Here is a 26,630-nt window from a genome sequence, read left to right on the forward strand (position 1 = left end):
GTTACTTATCCTGGTCTTCCTTTTTGCATATTATTCAGTGTTGGTGTCAGGAAAAAGAGGAGGGGATCACCACTACTGGATATGGTGCTCTCTCTACCAGGACCATCTTTTAAATATTTACAAAGGCTTGTCTGAGTGGAATCAGAATTAATGACCAAGAAACAAATGAGTAAGAAGTGATGAATGAGATGAATTGAAATACTGAACAAAACTAGTTGTGATTTTTTTCAATTAGAAAGAAGAGTTTACTTAAGATTGCAAGAATGACTCTGAGGAGATTTTCTGTATTGTATTTCATAAAGAAAACTAAAAGTAGGAACAGAAAAAAAAATTCCTTTTTGCCTTCATGTTGAATTTATTGTGGTTGACACCGACAGAAACTTTCTTACTAACCAGGGAGGGATTTCTAGAATTCATCTCATCCATCCCTCTGCTTTCAAGAAGGAATGCATTTATAGAATCTCAATCAATCAACAAATCTTTTTTAGTGCTTACTATTTGCCCCGCATTGTGTTAGCCTTTGTGGAGTTTACAATATTTCATATTTTCCACCAGTCAGACATGAGAAATTCCTTTTTTAAAAAGTTTTTTTTTTAAGATAGGTCTTTAAAGACCTACAGAGGAGCAAGAGAGGAGGGTGCTGTCAAAAGCAAAGACTAACATTTACTGAGCAAATACTGTGTGTCACAATGCTTTTGTTTATTTTATCTTACTTAATCCTCAAACCAATGACATGAGGTCAGCATCATTATCCTCCTTTTGCAAAGGAAGGAACAGAGGCTCAGGAAAATGTTTCTGAAGACACCAAGATAATAATGGACAATCCAGGATTTGAATGGAGGACTATATGATGCTTCAAGTTTATGCTCTTTCCACCAAGATGTGCTAATATCTCTTCTGGTCATTATTGGGATCCCTTTCCTTATGGATTTTTCCAAGTCTCCCAAGTCTCTTTGAGCTAAACAAACAGAAAAACAAAAACAAAATCAGACAAACAACAAAAACAAATTACTTTTTTTTTTTAGATCAGTGGGGGGTTTTGGTGTACTTTGGATTTTTTTTTAAAGATTTTATTTATTTATTCATGAGAGACATGGGGAGAGAGAGAGAGAGAGAGAGAGAGAGAAGCAGAGACACAGGCAGAGGGAGAAGCAGGCTCCATGGAGGGAGCCTGATGTGGGACTTGATCCCAGGTCTCCAGGATCACGCCCCAGGCTGAAGGCGGCACACTGGGCCACCAGGGCTGCCCTGTACTTTGGATTTTTATTTGCTGTCAAGGATTATTTAATATTATTCTGGTTTTTTTAGGGTAATATGCTCTATAATTCAACAGTGAATCATCTCTGGTTATTAGACAGTTAACAGAGTGCCTAGATGTATCATGAGAATAATTGTAGGACATAAACTTTAGAAACTCTGGATGCTGTCTAGACTACTAGTATCCTTACATTTCTAGCATAGTGACATGTATTTTTGTGTGTCTACTGCAAAAATTTATGAGCCATGAATAGAATTTTAATAATAAATTATACTATGGTTAATAATTAAAGTTAGGAAAAATAGTTAAGGGAAGATTGTCATCTTTCACTTACAATGACCACTTACTATTATGCCTGCAAAATGTATCACACACTGGAATCTATTAAGTATTTGCCTCAAAGTTCTTTCAATTCATACTACAATTTTCTGATATGTCTGCAGATATTTTAGAAATCAGCTTTGTTCTTTGCTCATCAGGAAAATGAAATAGCTGGTACTAGTGGAAAAACAAGTGTTTTGAATACGAGGATGTATAGAGGTCACTGTTATTTAGAGGATTAAGTTACTAGATTATCTTAAACAGTTTCCAAATGAACAATTTTCATTTCTTGAGAAGAAGGCCAAGAGAAATCAGACCCAGGAGTGTGCTTAAAAAATCTCGTAGGTTAGACAGATACCTTAATTCTGGCTAAAGTCATGAATGAGGATATGAATATTGAATCTTTTGGCAGGAAATAGCATGTAGCCAATCAACACTAGCATCGCAAGAGCTGGGGCATAATGGTTATTGATGTGGCTGAGTCACTGTAAGTGAGCAAGCAAGCAGAGATGCCCAAGGGCACACATTAGGAACATGAAGCACCTAGTATACAGGTATCCAAGCACCCATAGGTTAGATAATAAGAGTCAAATGTAAACTCTGCTAAAAATGGGAATCAGGACATAAGATACAGAAGCAGCTCTGGATAGTAGGCACCCAGTAATTCAGCACTGATAGGGAGCAAGAAATAGATTACTACCAGTGGTGCTGAAATGAGAATCATGTCACCTCTGATCCTAGAGCAGAGATTGCTTAGTTCTACTTATCTGCTTGGTATAGCTAGATGAAAGGAAGATTTTTTTCTGTATTACACTAAATCTGTGTTGCCCAATATAGAAGTTATTCACCACATGTTGGCTATTTAATAAATTCAAATCAGTTAAAATAAAATTAGAATTTAGTTCCTCAATCAGATGAACCACATATCAAATATTTATTACCACATGTGATCAGGGGCTACTGCATTGGGCAGCAAAGATATAGAACACTTCCATTATGACAGAAAACTCTATTTGACAATGTTCTTTTTTTTTTTTTATTTGACAATGTTCTATATTATACTAGTCATAAAGGCTAGCCTTTTGGAGAGTTCTAACACTGTCGAAATGTGGAATCTTCAAGTGTCTGTAATAAGACACCTCTATGACAGTATATGTTAAAGAAGTAAAAAAATTGATATTATGTCAAATTTAGGGAGGTTTCTGAAAATAGGATTTTTGATGGAAGAATTGTATTATATGAAGTTAATTTTGAAATTGGTGTTCATATTTTTTTTACCAATTTGCATATGTTGCAATAAATACAGAGATTTTTTTTTCACCAAGGAACATCTGTTAAAATCCTGTTGGAATGGATCATAACTTACGTATAAACTGCTGAAATTATATTAAAATCTATTTTTCTCACATGTATACTGTATGCTAGGTGAAGTATATTGGTTTTTGTAAGTTACTTGAAATTACCTCATCTCCACTGATGGCTGTTGGGAAAGTTGATCCTTCTATATTTCTTTCTTCAAACTGTCCACAAGGTTCTTCCCATTTTCAGTGCTGTTTTTCATTGTTTTTTAATACAGATTTTGTGTGTTTAAGTGTGTGTCACAGAAAGACAAAAACAACACACAAGGAAAGATAGAGAGGGAGACATTAGGCATGCTAAGAAAAATGGAATAAAATACAGGTTTTTCCCTTGTCAAAGAAAATTCAAGTATCAGAGAAAAGATTTTCATTTATGTTGATATCTAACTTTTCTCTAATATCTTAAACCCATGCCCCGAGAATCACTCCCACTCAATTTTGTGGTTTCTAGAGGAAAATCCAAATCCCTTTGTTCAGAGGTACTGCTTTTTTTTTTTTTTTAAGATTTTATTTATTTATTCATGAAAGACAGAGAGAGAGAGAGAGGCAGAGACACAGGCAGAGTGAGAAGCAGGCTCCATGCTGCCTGACGTGGGACTCGATCCCAGGTCTCCAGGATCACGCCCTGGGCCAACGGCGGCACTAAACCGCTGAACCACCTGGGCTGCCCGAGGAACTGGTTTTTGACTTTGGCATGAAGGTTCTTGAACAGACCTGGTCACTGATATGGTACCAAAAAAATGGGGTAGACCTCGCTTGTTGATTCCACACTGGCTTAAAATTAAATAGGCAATTCACAGAAGAGGATGCCTGAATACTAGGGAAATGCAGATTAAAGCAATAATAAGATACTATTTCATATCTATCAGACTGGCAAAGATTAAATGTGAGGAACTGGGATTCTCATAAACTACTTGTGGGAATGTAAGTTTATATATCCACCCTGAGTTTAACTAGATCTAGCAAAGTTGAAGATGCACATATTCTATCAACTAGCAATTCAGTATATATATATATATATCCCAGTATACATACATATACACACACACGCATATATACACAAACACATATATATATTCTAAAGAAACTCTTGCATGTGTGCAAGAATGTTCCCTGTAGCATTGTTTATAAAGTAATCAAAATAAAGAAGCAGTCAAAATAAACAAGAGTTATATATATCAACATGTATGAATTTGAAGACATGAATAAATGAAAAATGACACAAAATTATATATCTAGTATATGATAGATTGATATAACTAAAACATGTAAAAGTGCCATAAATATTTTCTTATAAAACCACATGTAGTAACTGTAAAAACAGGTTTTGAAAGGATAAACACTAAATTTAGTATAATTAATATTACAAAAAATAAAAACAGGCTCTGCCTCAAGGGCACAGGAAACAAACAAATAAATGTGATTTGTTATTATCTGGTATGGAGCCACCCTCTTTACTCAGACTATCCATAGTGCTTGCTCTTTGCTTTACCAACAGAGGCTTTTAAAGTTGCTTAAGCCTTTTTTGTTTAAAGTGTGACTCTTGGCCTCCCCTTGACTTCCTGTTACAGAATGGGTCAGGATATTTGAGTCTTCAGACAGTCAGGTAGAAGAGATTCTTTTTATAAAAATTAAACTTTTTTCATGAATATGGCATTGTAGATAACACCTTCAGGATACCCTACAAATCCCAACCCTATTTTCATTTATTTATATTTTCATTAATTCCACTCATGTGTCCTCAACATTTTTGAGAGGCTTTTATATGCTCTAGATATTGGGAATAAAAAGATGACTAACAAATGGTTTCTACCCATAAGGAGGTCACAGTTTATAATGGCATAGGGAGATAATTATAACACAGATAATTATAAACTTTTTAGCTCATGCTTTAGAGGATGCTAAAGAGGGAATTCATTCTAATATTATTAAAGGGGTTTTTTTTCCCCTTCAAAGTAAATAAAAAAATTATCTCTCAAAGAAAGGGAATCATTTGTATTTATGGATCAGTGTCACATTTTCTTTGGTATTTCAAATCCATAACAACTAGGGTTAGTATTTATATTTCTAGCCCAGACCTTTTGAGCTCAAACCTTATATATCCAGTCTTCTACTATACATTTCTACTTGAACACTTTAAATTTAACATGTCTACAATGGAATTCCTGATTTCTTTCCCAGATCTACTGTACCTAAATTCTTTCCCATCTCAGTTAAAAAGCAACTCTGCCCTGGGTCCTGAGGTCACAAACCTTAAAGTTAACCTTGATTCCTCGCTACAAGAAATAGTTTCCATTTATCTCTCTCTATGCCTTTTAAATTCACTCTGTGCACTGAGAACGGTACTGAGTTCCCTCTCTCTTTGACATCCATTTGGGGTCAATCCAGGAGAGGCTCAGGAGAGCTGGGGGAGAGTGAGGTTGGTGTCTTCTTCCTCTTCACAGCTCTTTCCTTGCTGCAGGTTGGTGGTGGCCCTTTCATGATCCTGTCCATACAACTATATTCTCTAGGTTCCAGCAACCATCCTTTTCCCATATGCTTTAAGGCCTCAGTATGATAACAGCTTCATTCTATAACTAGCTCCTGGGTATATCACTATCCCTTGTTGTTTTCCTTAAAACTTGCTCCATATTTTTGTAAATATTTAATTCTCAAATTACGCAAGTTTAAATGCCACTACCATTACTTGGTCCAGGCCACCAATCTCTCTTGCATGGATTATTGTACTACACTTTCACCCTTGTCTCCATACAGTCTGTTTTCCACAGAAAAGCAAGGTGGATCCTTTTAAAATGTCAGTTAAATCGTTATCACTCTTTGTCTGAAAAGCCTCTAATGGATCCCCATATTAATTTGAATAAAGGCCAAAGCTCTTACAATGGCCCAAAGGCCCTACAAGATAGATATGACCCTCTCCTTCTTCTCTAAATTCATCTTCTATTACTCTCCTAAATGAAAGCTGTTTCTCTACTCAAAACACTGCTGACACCAAAGAAATGTGAGTTTTCCACACCAAACAATTTTTCAACACTCTGTGGACACAAACTGGGTATCCTACAATTTAATTCAATTTTCATATAAAAAAACCAGAGTTAGCACAGGCTGCCCACACAACAGATTAAAGGCTTAATCCCACATGACTGCTGTCCACTTCTGACACCAATTATGTGTCTTGGGTCCCCAGTTTATCCACACTTCTGTCCAAGTTGATTATAAATCAGGAGTTCCCAAACCCCCTCTTCAGCTTGATTTTTTTGTTATAATGGCTCACAGAAGTTGGGTAAACCCTCTACTATTACTTTTTTGTTATAAAAGATACAAATGAATAGCAAGATGAAGAGACATATGGGGCAAGGTGTGAAGGTCCTGAGCATAGGACTTCTTTTCCCATGGGGTATGGGAAGCTCCACCTTCCTGGGATAAGGATGCATTCACCAACTCTAAAGTTCTCTGGCTGTCTTCATTCAGGATTTTTATGGGGTTCCATTACATAGGTATGATTGATTAAATCATTGGCCACTGGTGATTAAATTAGTCCCCAGCCTCTCTCCCGTCCCTGGAGGTCAGGGGTAAGGCTGGAAGTTCCAACTTTCTAATCACATAGTTGGTTCCTCTGGAAAGCAGTTCCTGGAACTATATAGGGGCTCATTAAGAATCACCTCATAAACATAAACTCAGGTGGGGTTGAGAGGGGCTTATTATGAGCGATAGACACTCCTCTCACTCTTACTACTCAGGGAATTACAAGTATTTTTGAAGCTAAAACTGGCGATGAAGACCAAATATATATTTACTATATCAAAATATCACCTCTTCCTGTTGCTCTTTTTTGCTCATGGTTTCTTTACCTACTAATTTCCTCTAACAGTCACACACCTCAGGACCTTTGCATTTGTTGTTTATTCTTCTTGGAATGCTCTACTCCTCAATACTCTCTTGGATCATTTATCTAGCTCTTGCTTAATTAAGTTCTTGCTTAATTGTCATTCTCAGAGAATCCTATCCTGACAATCTTATTTAACATTGGAACCTCTTCTACCTACTTAGCTTTTTTTTCCCCATAACATTTGCTGTATCTTAATATACTTTTTAGTTTTTAATTTCTTTATTATCGGAGTTTCCCCACTTGAAGGTAAATTGCATGAAAACAGTTTGTGTGAGTTCACTGCTTGACCCAAGGTATATAACAAATATTTACTCAATGAATGATTGAATGAATGTAGTGAATTTAAAAGATGTACAAGAAGCCTATGAGTGTCAGTGAAGACTGAGAAATTGCTTTTATTCTTCTGTCTTCTCACCCTGGCTTCTCCAGTATGCTTCTGCTTCTGAATGGAGGTTCTAGTTAGTTTATGCCTCAAGATCAGAATATCCGTCTGATCACTTATGCCATTAGGCAGATCTCAAATTTGAAACTCAGATACAAAAAGTACCTCTCTTAACTGAACATCAAAAATACAAGGCTCAAGTGGGCAAGAGCGTAGACAATTTTGTTTCCATTGAAAAAGACAATAGTTCTAGAGTGTGTTTTGCTTCTTAGTATGATTCTTCTAGGCATGCATTGGATATTTTTCAAGGTAACCTTTATATTCAATGAATTTGCAATACCAAAACTTTATTGTATAATATAATAATTTTATTCTTTAATACAAAGAGGAAATATGAGATAGAGATTACTTATTTTTTTTCATTAATGGCAATTTAACTGAGGGAAGTTGTTAGTAACTACTAAGCAATTTTCTCATATCTCAAATACAAGATTTTCTGCCTTTTTTCCTGAAACATACTAGGAAACCTCAATTAAGACATCAAAATTTAACTCAGATATTAAATTTCAGTTCATATTAAACAACTGCAAGGAATCTTAGAAGGTCAATCCTATTTTTTTCATTCATATTTCACAGAAATTTTTAAAAAGGGACAGTTTCTGTAATATCAATAAGAATAACTAGACAAGAAAATAGGAATTTCTTTTTTTATTTCTCAGAGAGAGAGAGAGAGAGAGAAAATGAATGAGGTGGTGGTGGAAAAGAAGGGGGAGAGGGAGAAGGAGAAGGAGAGAAGGACTCCCAAGCAGGTTCCATGCCCAGTGTGGAGTCCAAAAGAAGACTTAGTCCCACAATGCTGAGATCATGACCTAAGCTAAAATCAAGAGTTGGATGCTTAACGACTAAGCCACCCAGGCACCCTGTAAACAGGAATTTCTTTTTTTAATGCATTATACTGTTTGTTGACCATTGATATATAAATTATTTCCCATAGTCTAACTGAATCTGCTCTAACCCTTGTGATGAGTGGAGTTTGAAAGACACATCATTTATTACCAAGACAAAGAAACCATTTATTGAACTTCTGGTGTGTGTCACGCATTTTGCATCTTTGTTTGCTAGTTGTTTGGCAATGTCCCTATTAAATATAATTCACCATAAAATCCACCCATTTAAAGAATATAATTCAGTAGGTTTTTTAAAAGTATTTTCATAGAGTTGTGCAGTTATCATCACCATCAATTTGAGAATATTTTTCTCACCCCAGAGGAATCCCTTATCATTGAGCAGTCACCTTCGATTTCTCTCCAAATTTCCCAGCCCCAAGTAACCACCAATCTACTTTCTATCTCTATAGATTTGTTTATTCTGGATATTTCATATAAATGGAATTATATGTGTTTTTTTGTGATGAGCTTCTTTCACTTAGCACAACGTTGTCCAAGTTCATCAATATTGTGGCAGGTATTAGTATATCATTCCTTTTCAAGGGCAAATAATATTCCATAATGGATCTATGCCACATTTTATTAATTCACTCATCAGTTGATGGCCATGGGTTGTTTCCATTTTGGGGTTATTATGAATAACGCTGCAATGAACATTGTATAAGTTCTGGTGTGGATGTATGTTTGCATTCCTCTTGATATGGACCCAGTTCCTTTTGAGGAACTGCAGACTAGTTTCCAAAGCAGCTGCACCATTTTTCATTACTACCAGCAGCATATTAGAGTTCAAACTGCTCTACATCTTCACTCTCTTTTTTAACAATATTGAAAAATATTTGCTTATCAATATTTAACAACAGTTATTCTGGACAGATACTATAAATCTTATTTCATATATGAAGAAACAAAGGCTCAGAAAAAGCATAAATAATTGTCCAAAACCATAAAACTAGTTTTTAACTCAGCTCTAATTCAAAACTCATGCTTTATATTCATTCTTAAATTATATTTTTTCCTGGAATAGTTTTGAGGATCATTTACATTTAGCACATATTTGAGTGCTTCCTATGTCTTTGGAGTTGGGAAAGCAGTTAACTCAATTTGCTTGTAGTCTGATAAGACTAGAGTCTCAGAATTGTTTATGTACAGGTCAGCAATTTTAGGTCTATTTTAATACTCTTAAAAATTAATGAAGACCCAAAGAACTTTTGTTTATGTGGCTTTTGTCTATTGACACATTTAGTATTAGAAATTAAGAAAAATTTAAATAATTATTAATTACAAAGTATACTGTAAGTTGATATTTAATAAAATTATTTTTTTAATCAAGAGTTTTTAAGTGAAACTGACATTAAGAAAAGTACACGTGCACTTGTGATGAGCACTGGGCATTATATGTAAGTGATGAATTACTAAATTCTACTCCTGAAACCAATACTACATTATACACTAAATTGAATTTAAATAAAATCTTGGAAAAAAATAAAATGAATAAAAAAATACATATGTGTGGTTACAAAGACTTCAGTGACCACTAACTGGTACAATTCTGTAACTGGCTTGATTTATGATAAGGCACTAGTAATTCTACTTATCATTGGCTTTGCATCTTTATCATAATGCCAATGCAGTGAAAAAGACAAAAAGATCATAGTAATATTATAACATAATTTTATGCAAATAGCATTCATATAAAAGTGGACCCTGATGATGTTCAAAATGCTTTTTGAAAAGTATGGGTCAAGTAATAGATGTAAATATAATGGTAGTGAAGAGAACAAAACTTCTCCCCCAAAAAGTTAAATATTTATTTATTTATTTATTTTTAAGATTTTATTTATTTATTTATGAGAGAAACAGAGAGATAGAGAGGCAGAGACACAAGCAGAGGGAGAAGCAGGCTCCATGCAGGGAGCCTGACGTGGGACTCAATCCCGGGTCTCCAGGATCACACCCTGGGCTGAAGGCGGCACTAAACTGCTGAGCCACCCGGCTGCTCAAGTTAAATATTTATTTTTTAAATCTTTGATTATTATTCAGTATACACACAATTATTTAAAACATTAATTTAGAAGGAACCTAATTTCTTTAAATATCTTCTCACTTCAAATCCCATTCCCTTAACTTTCCTTACGTGATTCTTAGCAGAAATGTTTTTCTTTATGTTAGGAAGAAATAACTTATAAACAATTATGTGCCCTTGAGTGAGAGATATTTTACTCTTTTTTTAAATGCATGATTTTATTTAGTCTGTCTATTAATAACTAATATTTGAGAACATTTAATGATATTAATGGAACTCAAGTTCAACTTATGTTTTTTACCTTTCAGTGTTGGGTATTAATAAGAAAGATAGTTAAAATAATTATGGTCAAAACTATGATGTCAAACACATATTAAATGTTTGGTGTTAGTCATAATCAAATTCAATTTTTGGTGTCAAGTTCTTTGACCGCAAGAAAGAACATTAGGTTGACTTCACTAAATAGAATATCTCTTAATCCTGAGATGATCTTTTTCTTGGTATTTCTTCTGCTGTTGATTATTAGCATATTATTTATCTGTGATTGTATGAATGAAGATAAATAGAGATCTACTCATCATGTTTATTCCAAATGATAGTACATAACCCATTACTGTAGTAATGAGGAGATAGAAGGGTCATGAAACTGCCCAGTATTTTTGAGGCCATTAGATTTAGCCCATGGAGTTTAGTCAAGATTCAGGAATAAAAGCCCTTATGACATATGGTACGTACCCAAATTGGGAGCTTAAGAAAAGAACAAAGCCATAAATTGTTCTCTCTGTCAATGGTGATGGTGAATTTTCCCTGTAGCCTTAGACAATCTCGTTGCATTGCAGCCAAGATGGATGGGGAATGGGGCCTTCCACACACCTTCCTTGGGTGTATGATGAGTGTGGGTGTTGAGATATTTTGTCCTTAATAGTTCTAAGAATTGTATAGCATCACTTATCACTGTACATTATTGTACAACAGAATATAGAAGTATATAAAGTTATAACATAAAATTCTCTCTTTGCTCTAGCCCCTGCTAGCCTGTTTTAAAAATGGAATTTTTAAAATAAAAATGTTTGCAACTTGCTTTTTTTTTCTTTAATATAGATTTATCTCATTTGAGGGACGAAATTTTTGTCTATTTTTCTCACTAATCTGCAGAATTTAGAACAATACATAGAAGATGCTCAGTAAATATTTGTTTAATTGAATGAATGAATTCTTTACATTATCTTAAGAGATGTTTGCATAACATACCCAGATCAATGAAGAATAATTTGTTTATCCATTCCTCTATTGCTAAGGATTAGCTTATTTCCAGCTCTCACTTTTAAAGTAACACTACAGTAGGAAAAAATGAGTGGGAGAATGTTTGCAATATGAATAGATGAGACCTGAAAATGTGACAGTGAAATTACTTTTCTGGGGAATTTTACGTTTTTAGTAAAAATAATGTGTGCATGTGCATTTGTGTTTGAGGTGGGCAGGTGTTAAAGTTGGACAGGAAAAGTGAGAAATGAGGTTAGATGGGCAAACAAGTACAAGATTATAAAGGGGTATGTAAGCCATTTCAAAAAGTCTGGGCTTTGTTAGTGGAGAAACTTTGAAAAGTTTAACTGGGTGATTGATGGGACCATGCCTGAATTTCCAACTACCATCTTCATCCTTGTGGATGTTGGAATAAACTGATATTTTGTTCAATGAAAATGTCTAATTTTAGAACTTTATTAAACATTTAGAATAAAATATATCATAATTCTATATCATGTAACTTTTTTTAATAATAAATTTATTTTTATTGATGTTCAATTTGCCAACATACAGAATAACACCCAGTGCTCATCCCGTCAAGTGCCCCCCTCAGTGCCCGTCACCAATTCACCCCCACCCCCGCCCTCCTCCCCTTCCACCACCCCTAGTTCGTTTCCCAGAGTTAGGAGTCTTTATGTTCTGTCTCCCTTTCTGTATATCATGTAACTTTTATTCACTGTTGAGATAGATTCTAAACTTTTTTTTTTTAAAAAATGATTTATTTATTTATATTCCAGAGGGAGAACATGAGTAGCAGGGGCAAAGACAGAGGGATAAAGAATCTAAAGTAGACTCTGTGTTGAACATGGAGCCCAGTGCAGGGCTCAATCCTACAGCCCTGAGATCGTGACCTGAATTGAAACCAAGAGTTGGACACCCAAAAGACTGTACCACCCAGGTGTCCCAGGATAGATGCTAAAATGGATTTTTAATAATAGACATTATATGACTATATTGACAAGTATTTATTCAATATTTACTATGTGAAATCACTGTTTGAAGTGCTTCACGTGTATTAACTTGTGTTAACTTACTTGATGTATACAATACTCTGTTATTCCAATTTTATAAAAGAGATCAATAAGATTAAAGTTACAGCTAAGTTTTAAAACTAGCAATCTGGCTCCAGAGCCCGTGCTCTTAAACACATCTCCATACTGCTTCCTATATATTCCTAAAATATATAAACAAAACCTGTAAACTTACATATGAAACAATGATAAGTCAAAAATTAAATTATATTTCCTCATTTACAGAATGATATAAATTCAACTTACGTATTCTTTTATTCCAGTTTTTTTTTGTAAACATAAAGAGACAAAAATATATTTTGTGAGTTAGTGAATTTGCTGGCCAAACTAACATTAATTTTAATGTCACATTGTAAAAGAAGGAGAGTTTTACACATCTTAAAGAAAATCACATCTAAAAAGTTAGTGCTGGGTTGTAATACGATGTTAATCTAATGAGTATAGATGTGTTGTTAATCAAGAAGTGGCAGTAAGACAACCAGTTTATTTGTAGTCTTAAGGTTTATAACTTAGGAGACACAGAATCCACTGAAATTTAAGATGTGCTTGGAGTTAGGAGGGGGGAATGCAGTTTTATAAAAGCAAAACCATGAGGTTACATAACTTATTTTGAAAGAATTATGATTGGTGCTGGCAAAATTTAAACTATGTAATACACAATTGGCTATTTAGATGATAGGCATTCCCATTATTTCTATTTCAGTTCAATTTGGAAGGATGTGTTCAAGGAGGTGGTGGAGTTGCAAATGACAAATTGCAATTGACAAAAGTCAAAGTTCATGGTGTTCCAACAGTTGAAACAGGAAATATGCATATAGCTCTACTTCCTTATTGTTCTTTTGACTCTATTTTGAATGACTCTCTTAGCAATACTTACTTCATTTTGAATCCTGTTTCACATGTAAATGTCTACAATATGTTTACATTTAAGTTCATGGTCACATAAATGATTTTTTTCTCATGCTACCAAGATGCTAATGAACTTTACAGATACAGGCAAGATTGAATGATTTTCATAAAAAATTAAAATTTCAGAGAGAGCCTATAGTCATGAAATATTTCTAGATTATAACCTATAACTAGAAGTGTCCAACACCCTCATTTTACAGGTGGTGAAATGGAGGCCCAGAAAACCACTTCCACAAAGTGGCAAAACTAAAACTAGAACCCAGATATCTGGGTTTATAATCCAGTCATTTTCCACTATACAACTTCATAATCAAAATTTTTAATATACTCTACTATTTCTTATTACACACCTTGCAAATCACAAGATGAGCATCATACTATGTTTGAATTTTATTTTTTTTCTATTTCTGTGACTTTCTATATACTAGCAAGCAATGAATTCTTACTAAATATATGCTTATGTGATTTATCCTGACCTCAGCTTGAGAGTTTTATCTGTTAATCTTAACAACTTTCTGCATTTCTGTTGTCCTACACTCCCAAAATCCACTGATTTTTTTAAAATCCCTTTTATGAAAAAGAGAGAAAGAGGCAAACCAAGAAACAGACTCTTAACTATAGAGAACAAACTGAGGTTACCAGAGGGAAGCTGGATGGGAGGATGGGTGAAATAGGTGATGGGAATTAAGCAATGCACTTGTGATGATCACAGACTGTGTGGTACAGAAGTGCTGAGTCACTATAGTGTACACCTGAAATTAATATTACTTTGTATGTTAACTAACTAGAATTTAAATAAAAACTAAACAAAAAAGGTACGTGCAGATTTTCAACAACACAGGACATTGGTGCCCCTAACTTGTGTTATCAAGGGACATCTATAGTATGTGATCATACTGAAGGAACACATGCTAAAATTGCCAGTTAAAAACAGATTTAAGTTAGATTGCCTTTCAGATCTTTTTGTTCTGCCTGTTTTTTCACAGTTATGCTTTTATTTCACTTAATATTATTACATGGCATTTTTTCATTTCTTAGAGGCTTTTCCTAAAATTGGTTAAAAATCTGATTTGCCTCTGTGTGATTAGCACCCAAATGTAGATAGATCTGTTCACTTCGTTTCACTATAATTGGACTTTCCATTTGTTTTCAGTTTTTCACTATCACCAGTGTTGTTTCAGTGAATATTTTTAACACATAGATTTTTATCCTGAGGAATTTAAGACTAGTGTTCTTTATATAGCTCTTGCTCTTATTTAAAGGCAATTAGGGGGCAGCCCGGGTGGCTCAGTGGTTTAGCACCACCTCAGCTCGGGGCGTGATCCTGGAGACCCAGGATGGAGTCCCACGTCCGGCTCCCTGCATGGAGCCTGCTTCTCCCTCTGCCTGCGTCCCTGCCTCTCTCTCTCTCTCTCTCTCTGTGTGTGTGTGTCTCATGAATAAATAAATAAAATTAAAAAATAAAATAAAATAAAGGCAATTAGGATCTGGATAACCCTGCAGGTGCTCAGGTTTTCAAATACATGGGCCAATGAAATGCAAAGATTCTTGTGGTCCATAGTATTCCAATTGTTAAATTTGATCAATGGTGGGCACTGAAATCTTGCCAAGTCCATATGTAACTGTTTTACCTATCCATCCTGATTCGCTGTTTCTGAAAAGGTGTCATTTGAACTCTGGCTAATCTCTTTAAACCAACCCATATGAAAACTTGCATTCTGAGGTTCCAGAGTGAAAGTCTTAGTATCCTCAAGCAAGTTGTACTTCTTAAGATATTTACTTATTGATTGCTTCTGTCATTGACTAGCATTTTATTGTTAGATTACCTGATAGACTTGAGGAAGTGAAAATGCATTTAAATAAGAATCAATATTACTTTTTAAGTGGATTGAGGAAAATGATTCCTGAAATCAACCATCTTCCAAAAACAGTTTAAAGTGGATGATTACACTTCATTTGGTTTTTTAAAAGGTGGCATGTTACACTGGAAGGAGTTCTGATCAGGACTTCTATGGTCTCATCGTAACTTGAATTACCTTTCTGACATCAGGCATATCACTTTCCCCTTCTGGCTTTCAACTTCCTGATTTGTAAAACTTGGTTGTTGAATGACTTCTTTGATTCTTTACAACATTGATTTTCTGAGTCTGTGATTGTTTAAGTAAGTATACTTTAAGAAAGACATTTCAAATTATTTTCTAATAGATAAGATGAATTTTTGACAGATCACCTACAGATGTAGATTAACGGTGGTAGAAACAGTGATGGAAAATATGGAGAACAAACAAACTGGGTTGATTGGGAAAAATGTGATATATTTTTTCTTTCTTTCATAATGCTCCCTTTCTCCCCTTAAAAAGCTCAGCTAGGCAATGAGCTTTGTAACAACTGTTTGCTTATGTTCAAATTGGAAAATACATTAATCTATATCCATATACACCTAACACACACACACACACACACACACACACACACACACACACACACGCCCTTCTAGTTTTCCTGTTTTCCAGTGTATGAGGTCAACCTGGGACTTCAGGCTGGGGAAAATAAGCACAATGTTACTTTAATGCTGATGAGAGCTGTGAAACTTCAAGATAAGAAAATATATTCTCAGAATATTAGTTTAGAAAAATTGGCTGTTTTGAAGTGGAAAGTAAATAGTTTTGAAGTTAAGGTTTAAGATCTGGCTGTGTGATTTTAAGTAAATCTTGTGTCTTCCCTGTCTTTTTCTTCATTTGTAAATTGGCAATGAAGATAATGATAGCTGTCTTACTACGGGGTTTTAAGGTTCAGAAAATATATTTTCTGAATGAATGTAATCTAACATTACATACTAATGTATGTAAAAGCACTTTCTGGTACCCTTTTAGTTGTTTTGACTTTTATTACATCGAGCTTATTTTCATGTACATATTAGCTGAAACAATGTTATCATTCATGTCTACTCACTTTATATAAACTAAATATTTAATAATTTTATATATCCATTTTAACAATAAACTTTTAGACTAAATAAGGCTATTTTCATGATAGACTTGTATCACTTTACTAATTCAAATAGAAAGAAGGTTAAAATGAGTAGCCTAATACTGAATAATTCCTTATGGTAAACTTTTATCTTGGTAGAGTTACTAACTTGGTAGAATTTCTACCATGGTGTTTACTTTATAATGATAATGAATGATAGTAAAAATAATATCACCTCACCTTGCTGATGATTTCTGTCTTATATTTCTTGGGTTGCCAGAGTAAATTCTTATTGGCTTTTTCCAAATTCACACCAAATATCTATTTAATTACACTAGCATTGTAGTGATTTAACACTTGCCTTTGGATCTACAGTTTTGAAATTTCTTAATTGATGTTCACCTTACTATCTTAGACTTTTTTCCTTTAAAAAATGGATTTCTCCTGCCTCAGATGTAACTTTTACAACTATGAGTTAACACTGTTACAACTTAACTCAGGTATCCCTATAAAGGGGTGCCTGAAAAACTCAAGGAATGGCAGAAACCTTTTTCCCAAATCACATAGAGTAGATTTTCCTGTATTTTGGTGTTTGCTTTTTTTTCAGTGCCTTTTAAATCTTCACCTGATTTAGATACTTCAGGTTTGTTTTTTAAGATTGTATATATGTATATACAATCTCTCTCTCTCTATATATATATGTTTTTTAAGATTGTATATATATATATACAATATATACAATATATAAGATTGTGTATATATAAGATTATATATATTATATAATATATATATTTTAAGATTGTATATATATACAATATATATATTGTATATATACAATATTTAAGATTGTATATATATATATATATATATATATATATATATATATATGTTTTTAAGATTGTATATATACATATATAGAGGAGCAGAGGGAGAGGGTCCAGGATCCTGGGATTATGACTGAACAAAAATCAAGAGTCAGTTGTTCAACAAACTAAGCCATCCAGGCACCCCTAGATCCTTCAGTTTTTTAATTATTGATGGTCTTTATAATTAACTATATAAATTACATCCAATTATAGAATCATAGTAAGAATTATATTTCATTTAGAACCCTTTTTAATCCCACTATGCTTGGTAATATCTGGTTAGAACTGCCTATGCATAAGTTTGAAAATATAGTTTAGGACTCAAATGTAGCTCAGTTCTGGAGGTATGGGTGGTTTCTTTTCATACTCCTATTAATATAATTTGGGAATTATTTATTTTTCTATATTAGGAAGAAATTTGGTAAACAATGTTGCTGTTAATTTCTTAGAAAATTAACTGTAAACTCTCTGGAATGATTGTAGGCATGTAGATTTTCTAATACTGTTTTGTAGAACTGGGGGGAAGTACTTTTCCCATAGAATTACTCAAAGGCCATTGACTCTGTGGCTTTTATTGATTAAAAGTCTGGCATGTATTTCCAAAAATTTGGTTGAATTTTCAACTTAAAGAGGGAGAGTTTTATTTTACTTTATACTAGACAAGACTTTCCATTAGTTTTCCTTTAAAATAATTTTCATTATTTCTTCATTGGTATAACCCAAGGCCTTAGAATCTTCAGAAGCAAATACAAGTTTTTCATTGATTTATGTGTTTGTATATTTATCATATGAAAGAACATGTACTTAATATCAAAATTAAAATTTATGATATAATGCTATAAGATTTAGACATTTTAATATTCTCATCATTTATAGATGGAAATTTTTGTGTTTTTTAGTTAATTACTAAGTAAAATTATAAGCTTGTGTCTTCTAAAATGAGAAAAATTAGTATGACCTTATATCTCCTTAACAGGAAATTACATTTCATGGAAAACTATTTCTGTGAATGTTATATTAAAAATTTCTCTTCAAAATACTTGGCAAATAAAGAGCATTTGTACAAGCTTTATAAGACTTAAGATTATATTGTTAAGTTTACTCTAGATGATAGGTCTGTTATACCTATAATTATTTATTTTGAATTTCTGTATGTGTTCAAAAGTGATGAATTGAGCCCAGTTATTCTATAACATTGCATCAACCATATTTCAGGCTTACCAACAGTATAAAATTCCATATTTCATGGAATTTCTATGAAGTTTATCAACTCTAGGGTTCTATTTATGTAACATTGTTTGGAAACTGACATTAAGTGAGAATATGTTAAGACTATGTTTGAGCATACCTGGGATTGCCTGATTTACACCTGTGTTCTTGATGTACTCGTTCATAGTGCCTCCATTCATTTAACAAATGTCCTCATTTGGGTGATGAATTATCTGAATTAATTCACATAATAGAATTCCTTTCAATAAGTATTCATTGAAGACTTGCTATGTGTCTAGAACTGGTTTAGGTGCTGGGGAAATAGCTTAGTAAACAAATTGAAAGACAAATAACATTATCAAGTAATTCAGAAGATTATGTCTGTTATTGTTGCCAAAACAGTGATCAGGTAAATTGTCTTTGTCATAGAACATAACAAAAATAAAATATGTCATTTGTGCATAATAATTGAGTACTGCTGGAATCCCAGCACATTAGACAGAAAGATAATAAGATATTACCTCATACCTGTCAGAATGGCAAAAATAAACAACACAAGAAACAGCAGGTGTTGGCAAGAATGTGGAACCCTCATGCATTGTTGGTGGGGATGCAAACTGGTGTAGCCACTCTGGAAAACAGTATGGAGTTTCCTCAAAAAGTTAAAAATAAAATTACCCTATGACCCAACAATTATACTACTAGGTATTTACCCAAAGAATACAAAAATAATAGTTCAAAGGAACACATGCATCCCAGTGTTTACAGAAGCATTATCTACAATAGCCAAATTATGGGAACAGCCCAACTGCCTGTCAACTGATGAATAGATAAGAATAAATACAGTGGAATATTACTTAGCCACAAAAAAGAATGAAAGCTTGCTATTTGCAGTGACACAGATGGAGCTAGAGAGCATTATGCTAAATGAAATAAGTCAGTCAGAGAAAGACAAATACCATATGATTTCACTCGTATGTAGAATTTAAGAAACAAAACAGATGACCATAGGGGAAGGGAAGGAAAAATAAAATAAGATAAAAAGAGAGAGGGAAGCAAACCACAGGAGACTTTTAACTATAGAAAACAAACAGGGGGGATCCCTGGGTGGCGCAGCGGTTTGGCGCCTGCCTTTGGCCCAGGGCGCGATCCTGGAGACCCAGGATCGAATCCCACATCAGGCTCCCGGTGCATGGAGCCTGCTTCTCCCTCTGCCTGTGTCTCTGCCTCTCTCTCTCTCTCTCTCTCTGTGTGACTATCATTAAAAAAAAAAACAAAAAACAAAAAAACAAACAGGGTTGCTGGAGGGGAGGTGGGTAGAGGGATGGGATAACTGGGTGATAGGCACTTGATGTGATGAGCACTGGTGTCGTATGCAAATGATGAATCACTAAGATCTATCCCTGAAATTAATAATATACTATATGTTAACTCAATTGAATTTAAATGAAAAAATTTTTTAAAAATAGGTGATGGAGATTAGGGAGTGCGCTTGTGATGAGCACCTGGTGCTATATGGAAGTTTTGAATCACTATATTGTACACCTGAAAATAATATTACACTGCATCTTAACTAACTGGAATTTGAATAAAAAGTTTAAAAAGAGAAAAATTAGGTTGGGAAAAAATAAGAATAAAAACAAAAAAGAAAGAAAGAAACAGACAGAAAAGACAGAAAGCAACCTATCAACGTTTTTAAAAGAGATTAGAGATATGTTGGAGACGTGTCAATAAGTTGTGTCAGGTAAGAATGTGTTGTTTTTATAAAGTCAATGAGTAGTTAAAATTGTTCAACTTTGTTTTAAACTTGTAGGTGTAGGGGAAACAAATTGCAGATATCCGTTCAACATAATTATAATTGTTTTTGATACGTAAAAAAAGAAATCTAAAATGAGGTTGCTTATAGTTTGTTAAAGTTTATTAGTACACCTATTATTTTCTTAAACAAACTATGGAAGGTGAATCAGCTAAACAAAATCTTGACTAGAGTAGGTATATAAAATATAGTGCGAGAAAGCTGGGAAGGAGGCATAGACTTTAAAATATTGTGAGATACTGATTTGGATCAGTCTATAGCGATAGAGTCAGGGTCATTCTTCCCAGTGGAATTTTTTTTAAGGATTTTATTTATTTATTCATGAGAGAGAGAGAGACTGAGAAATAGAGAGAGAGGCAGAAACAGAGGCAGAGGGAGAAGCGGGCTCCCTGCGAGGAGCCTAATATGGAACTCCATCCCAGATCCCTGGGATCATGACCTGAGCCAAAGGCAAGATGCTCAACCACTGAGCCACCCTGGTAAATTTTGAAATTCAACCAAAGAATGGATTTTGTCCATTGAAGAGTCTGCTTTTTAAAAAACATTCCTCTAGGGCAGCCCCGGTGGCTCAGCGGTTTAGTGCCGCCTTCAGCTCCGGGCATGATCCTGGAGACCCGGAATCGAGTCCTGCATCGGGCTCCATGCATGGAGCCTGCTTCTCCCTCTGCCTGTGTCTCTGCCTCTCTCTTTCTGTGTCTCTCATAAATAAATAAATAAAATTTATAAAAAAAAAAAAAAAACATTCCTCTAAAAAAGCTTTGGTTGCTTAAGCACAGCTGAATGAGTTAGCTTATCAACTGTATGCAACTCTTTTGGCAGTTCTTTCTTTTGGCAATTAAGAACTAGAACCTCATCTCTGATTACAGTGTCTTGGCATATAATTCAATTTTATTGGAAGAAGGTGATGTTAGAAAGGGTTAATACAGCAATATAAGTCCCTCTGAACCGTTTCCCGTATAATTGCTCATCCATATAGTTTATGTAGTCTTTCAGTTGATTCTACCTTATAATTTGTAGTTGGTGTTCAGAGAAATGTTGAAATTGTTTTCATGCAATTTGAAATTTAATTTCTAGGTGCAACATCTGAGTATTTTCCTTTTTTTAAGGACTTATTAATTTTATTTTAAAATATATTTTTTAAAAGATTTATTTACTTATGTGAGAGTGGGAGGGGGTAGAGGGACAGAGGGAGAGGAAGAGAGAGAATTTCAGGCATAACCCCCACTGAGCATGAAGCATATGCAGGACTCCATCTCACAGGCCTGAGATCATGGCCTGAGATGAACGCTTAAACATCTGTTTATATAGACTCAGTCTTCTTAGTTATTAGATTTTATTTATTATTTACAGGATTTTAAATAGCATTACATTGTAATTGTCCTAAATATCTATGAATAAAGTAACCTTAAAAAAAGGCAGAAGGACTTCATGAAGACTGTATGAAATCATTGTCTTAAACTAGTTGTCATTTTTTTCCCCCTAGAAACATTTGTGGTTTACCAGAAAGAGTTTGGGCTTGGGGATCAGATCTTTTGGTTTAGAATTATAGCTCTGTTGGTTACAAGCTGTTATCTTAGACATATTTTAACCTTTTTGCCTCATTTTCTCAAGTTTGTTGAAACAGATAAAAATGCTAATACTAACCTTAGTGTATAGGAAGTATTTGGACCATCATATGTGCTCAAAAAATGTTTATAGTATCTGAATCTACATTTCTTTAGCTTTTCAAACTTCATTATTTATCTCTTTTAATTGGATTCGATTTTCTATTGCTTATATAGCAATGGAGATGATTATTAAGTTCAGTCAGTTAACACTGGAAGCAACTCAGATATGGCTGAAATATTGCCGAAGTCTAGAGCAATTTCATCTGGTTTGTTAATTGCTATGGCTGCCTATCTCTAGTCTGGGAACTAACAATTCAGACAGAGTTGGTTATGAGTTCATTTCAACTTCACTGAGCACAAAATAAATGGCAGGCTCCATGGTTAAGATCTGTGCTTTGTCGTAGAGATGAATATGACACAGCCTGCCCATCAGCTGCAAGCAGTCAGTTAGGACTGCCCATAATGGCCTATCATTTGCTCTTCCTCCCCACCACCTTTCTATATAGAATTAGGAATAGAACAGATTCTTACCTAATTCACAGCAGAAGTTTTAAACCTGGATGGGGAGCCAACAGAGTCCAGCAGGGAGGATGCATTTGAGATCTGTGTATTTGCAGAGCCTGTTACCTCTGCAATTCTTCCGGGACTACTGATGTTATAATGTCTTTTATAAGCAAAGTTCTTTTTTAATATCACCCTTAAATGTAATGATTGTAATCGTCTTCTTGTTGCCTTTTCAGACGTTTGTCTCTTCAAAAAGTGGCATCCAGCTCTGCTGAGGTTATTTATTAGCACTATCTCATTGATTGTGGTATTCTATTCCTCACAAGGCTCAAATATTAATATTTTTTCCTTTCTTGCCTCTGGATCAAATGGCCAGCTTTTGCCTTCAAGTTAAAAAATTAGAAATCCTTATTTTTCTTCATGTGACAATTGTAAAACCATAAATGTTTTGAAGTTACATTTGAAAGTGATTTTTATAAACTTCTTTTAAAATTCCATTTGTAACCTGCAATTGTTGTTTGAAGTTCTCCTAACTCTTTTAAAACCTTGAATCATACTTTTCTATGCATTTGTAAGAGAATGTCCCAGTATGAGAATAAGAAATCCTATTTGTGACTAAATTGATTTTTTATATATAGGCTGAACAAACATACCTTGATGTTTAATTTTTTTAAAAAAGGCTTAAAAATATTTAAAACATTTTGTTCATGTTTACATTAGCATGTTAAAGATCATCCTGTGATGGGACACCGTTAGTTATTTCTGGACTGAGGTTGTAATTGTCTTTCTTTGGTTTTCCTTAATATTTGTGCCCTGAATATTATGGATTTTACATGGGAAACATTGGATAAACTTCAAAAAAGCTTTCTGAATATGATGTGTTTTTATAATAAGATGGTGATAACACCTATTACACCAGAAATCATTGTTAAAGTCAAAACAGAATGAAAAGAATTTGCTACTCATCCAGATGTATTCAGCTATGAAAGAACAATCAAAGAAACCGTGATTTCAGAATCGGTATGAAATTTCCATTTCCATTTTACTTCCACAAGCTCATCTGAGTTTGTAATGGGTAGAATCTGTATTATTAGTCACTTATCTGGTCAGATACTCAGTACCATAATTTGGCAATCTGTGAACTATCTGTGATTACGCAAAAACACAAATAAGCAATCTCTCTTAGTTGTTTCAGTTTTGTTTTAATGTAAAGTTTTTAGCACACCTTCCCATAGCAGTCTTAACACTAGCAACAGCCAGGTCCACTGGGATGTGCTGATACCTATAAACACTATGGGAAGAAAAGGTGGTCTGGACTAGGCTCTCTAGGTTGCTGATCTAATTGGGGGCAGACCTGAGGTGGGGATTTAAGGAGGAGCCAAAAAGGCCACTAAAAGCTAGAGAACAAGCCAAATCAATCTGTTGGAGAAAACTAAAGTTTCAATATTTGAGAGTTCAGGTTTACTTACTAGGTCTGGTGGAGTTTAAACAGGAATCCAGATGGGGAGGTCTCAATACTAGGAGTTTAGAATTTGGAGGAAATAAGATTAGATGAAGAATAAAAGAGAGAGAGAAAGAGTATGAGAGCATGAGATTGGATTAGTAATGGAAAGTAACTATAAACAATGGTAGATATTTGTGTCTTATGCTGAAAGGTCAAAAAAGAGCTTTGTGCTAGCGGGTTGAGCTATTTTAAAGAACAAAAGGTATCATAGATCCTTCCCTAGGTACATTTTTGCATTTTAGTAAGGACCTCAGGAAACATTGTATTAAAAACAACAACAATGACAGCAAAAACTCAAAAAGAATTTCAACTACTTTGGGTGAATTTGTTTTGAGAAGGTGGATCATTTAGGATACTGTTCTCCATTTATCATATGGTTAAGAGGAGAGACTCTGTGGCTCAACTGCCTGATTTTGAATCTTAGAAATATGATTTAATCACTTAGGACTTGGGCAAATTGCCTGACCTTTATATGCTTCAATTCTCTATCTATGACATGGAGATAACAACGTGATCTACTGCAGAGGATTTGTTATAAGGAATCAATGAGTTGATATATCTCTCTATATATAGAAAGCTCTTCCTAACACAAAGCAGTTGCTATGTCATTTTAAGCAATTATTATTGTACAATGAGGTATATTGGGCTAGGGCAAGGATTCCCTTGATTTACACTAGGCAAGTTGTAAATACACCCTGTAAATGGGCAATAATATGTATGGCGTGCTTACACAGGCAACTATCCTAAGCCTTAGTAGTATCAGATTCCTCAGTCCTTGCTAAGAAGACTTCATAGACTTCTCCAGGTGACTTTCTCTCGGCTAGTATCTGACCATCTCAGCCTGCCACCACTAGAAAGTGCTAGGAACACTTCCTAGACTTCTCCAGGTGACTTCTTCTTGGCTAGTATCTGACCGTCTCAGCCTGCCACCTTAAGGCAATAGTACATTTGATGTGTGCAAATATTTGAGTGTATTTCTCAGCCTCTCATTGGTATAGTAAATTTTGTATCTGGAATGTTTGGGAGTGCCATGGTCTGCATGATCTTTGTATTTGGGCTTGAAATGAGGAGGCCATACACTTGTTAAGGAAATAGGGTTTGGGGACTAAAACATAGCAGAGGATCTTAACTGCCAGACTGAGTGTTAATTTCTTGAATAACTCCAGGCCTATCACTTAAATCAAGATCTATTTTTACATCTATAAGTTGTCAAAGGTCAATTTACTCACCTCCTTCGGTTGTCTAATGGCTTAGCCTACCTTTTAAAATTATTTTGTAAACAAAACCTTACTGAGGAGTTGTGTATTTCTATGCCTTACATGGCATTAAAATTCTAGGTCCCTTAGAGCATTTCTCCTAACTCTTAGACAGTCCCTGCTATGTATTCTAACTGCGACGTAAGGGAAGATACCTCTTCCTTCACCTCCAGATTTCCTTGGGTTAGGAATCAGAAGACTTGAATTCATATCCAATCCAGTGCCCTAACTTGGTCAAGTTTCTTTACTTTTTGAAAGCTTAGTTTTTTCATCCATGAAATGGAATTGTTACAATGCAATTAGGATGAAAATTAAATAAGAAAACACATGAAATTTTTTAAGACACTTCTTTGTTAAATAAAAGCTGTTTTTCTTATTCTCTTCTTTCCTAGCTCCTAATTCTGATGAGACTTCTCCAGAAAGAACCAATCTTACACAGCAATTATTGAAACAAATTCTTTTGGGGTTTATTCCCCCCGAAGGGGCAAAGAATTCCATGTTTCTGAAAGGCCAGAAATGATTATTTCTCTGTGTAAATGATGGAGCTGTAGCCATTGACCAATTATCATCCATAGAGAACAGTAATGTAAAGGCGGCCTGTCTTATACTGAAGGAGGGATGGTTCAGGATACCTTCGTTTCCGGATCCCAAAAGGATGGGCTAATAAAGCACAATGGGCTGAAGGCCCAGCTGTGAGGTTAGGAGCCTAGATGGCAGAACTCCATGGATTGTTCTTGCTCTTTTGGGATCTGCAACATGAATAGACCTCAGTTGATCCAGGAATAGACTTCCTTTTGCAGCTAGAGAGAAAGGAAGCTGAAGGAGAGGTGAGTGTGCCTGGAATAGACAGGGGAGTTTGATCTTAATTTAGGGAGTTCCTGGGTATCCTTGTCTTGTTTGTACACAATAGATTTTAATGACTTTTAAAATGAAAGTTGTTTACATTTTAGGAAGGAAATTCTCATACATTTGGTGAAAAAAAAAAAAACTAAACTAAAAAAAAAAAAAAAAACCCAACAACCCAGAAACAACCAAAAACAGCCTGTACCACGTTCCATGAGCCACATTTCCTGTGTAGTGGTCCCTAAGTGATTCCGAAGAGTACAATTGCTGCATTTATTAAACTTTTTATTTACTAAGGAATGGACAGTAGCATATGGGAGCAATGACAATAGCTGACTGATGAGAAAACAAAGAAATTCCAGTATTTTGCTGTTTTGAAAAAAGTCATTCAGAATTTAGTCATATTGGTTCAGCTGTTGTAACCAAAGACTGATAAGATAATAGAGGTCTTTGTGGTGGTTTTGTACTGAAATCCTTTATCTTTATGATGCACTGGGGCCCTTTAGAGTAGAAAGCTTTTAAAACTGCTCTTGGATTCAGAACTCAAATTAGCTGCTGGTACACTGGGACAGGGGCTCCTTTCTCAGGCACTCACCACAAAGTAACTTTTATCAGGGGACCTTCTGATAGATTGT

General features: G+C 34.5%; 1 protein-coding gene and 1 pseudogene across 24 annotated transcripts in view; one reads left to right on the forward strand and one right to left on the reverse strand.

The window, feature by feature from the left end:
- SOX6 (SRY-box transcription factor 6) overlaps positions 1-26,630 on the forward strand; it is a 585,747-nt gene that overhangs the window by 355,303 nt on the left and 203,814 nt on the right. The gene's annotated exons all lie outside the window — the stretch shown is intronic.
- On the reverse strand, positions 10,579-18,650 carry LOC121476522 (annotated as a pseudogene).

Source organism: Vulpes lagopus, chromosome 15, assembly GCF_018345385.1.
Source record: "Vulpes lagopus strain Blue_001 chromosome 15, ASM1834538v1, whole genome shotgun sequence".
Taxonomy (NCBI): domain Eukaryota; kingdom Metazoa; phylum Chordata; class Mammalia; order Carnivora; family Canidae; genus Vulpes; species Vulpes lagopus.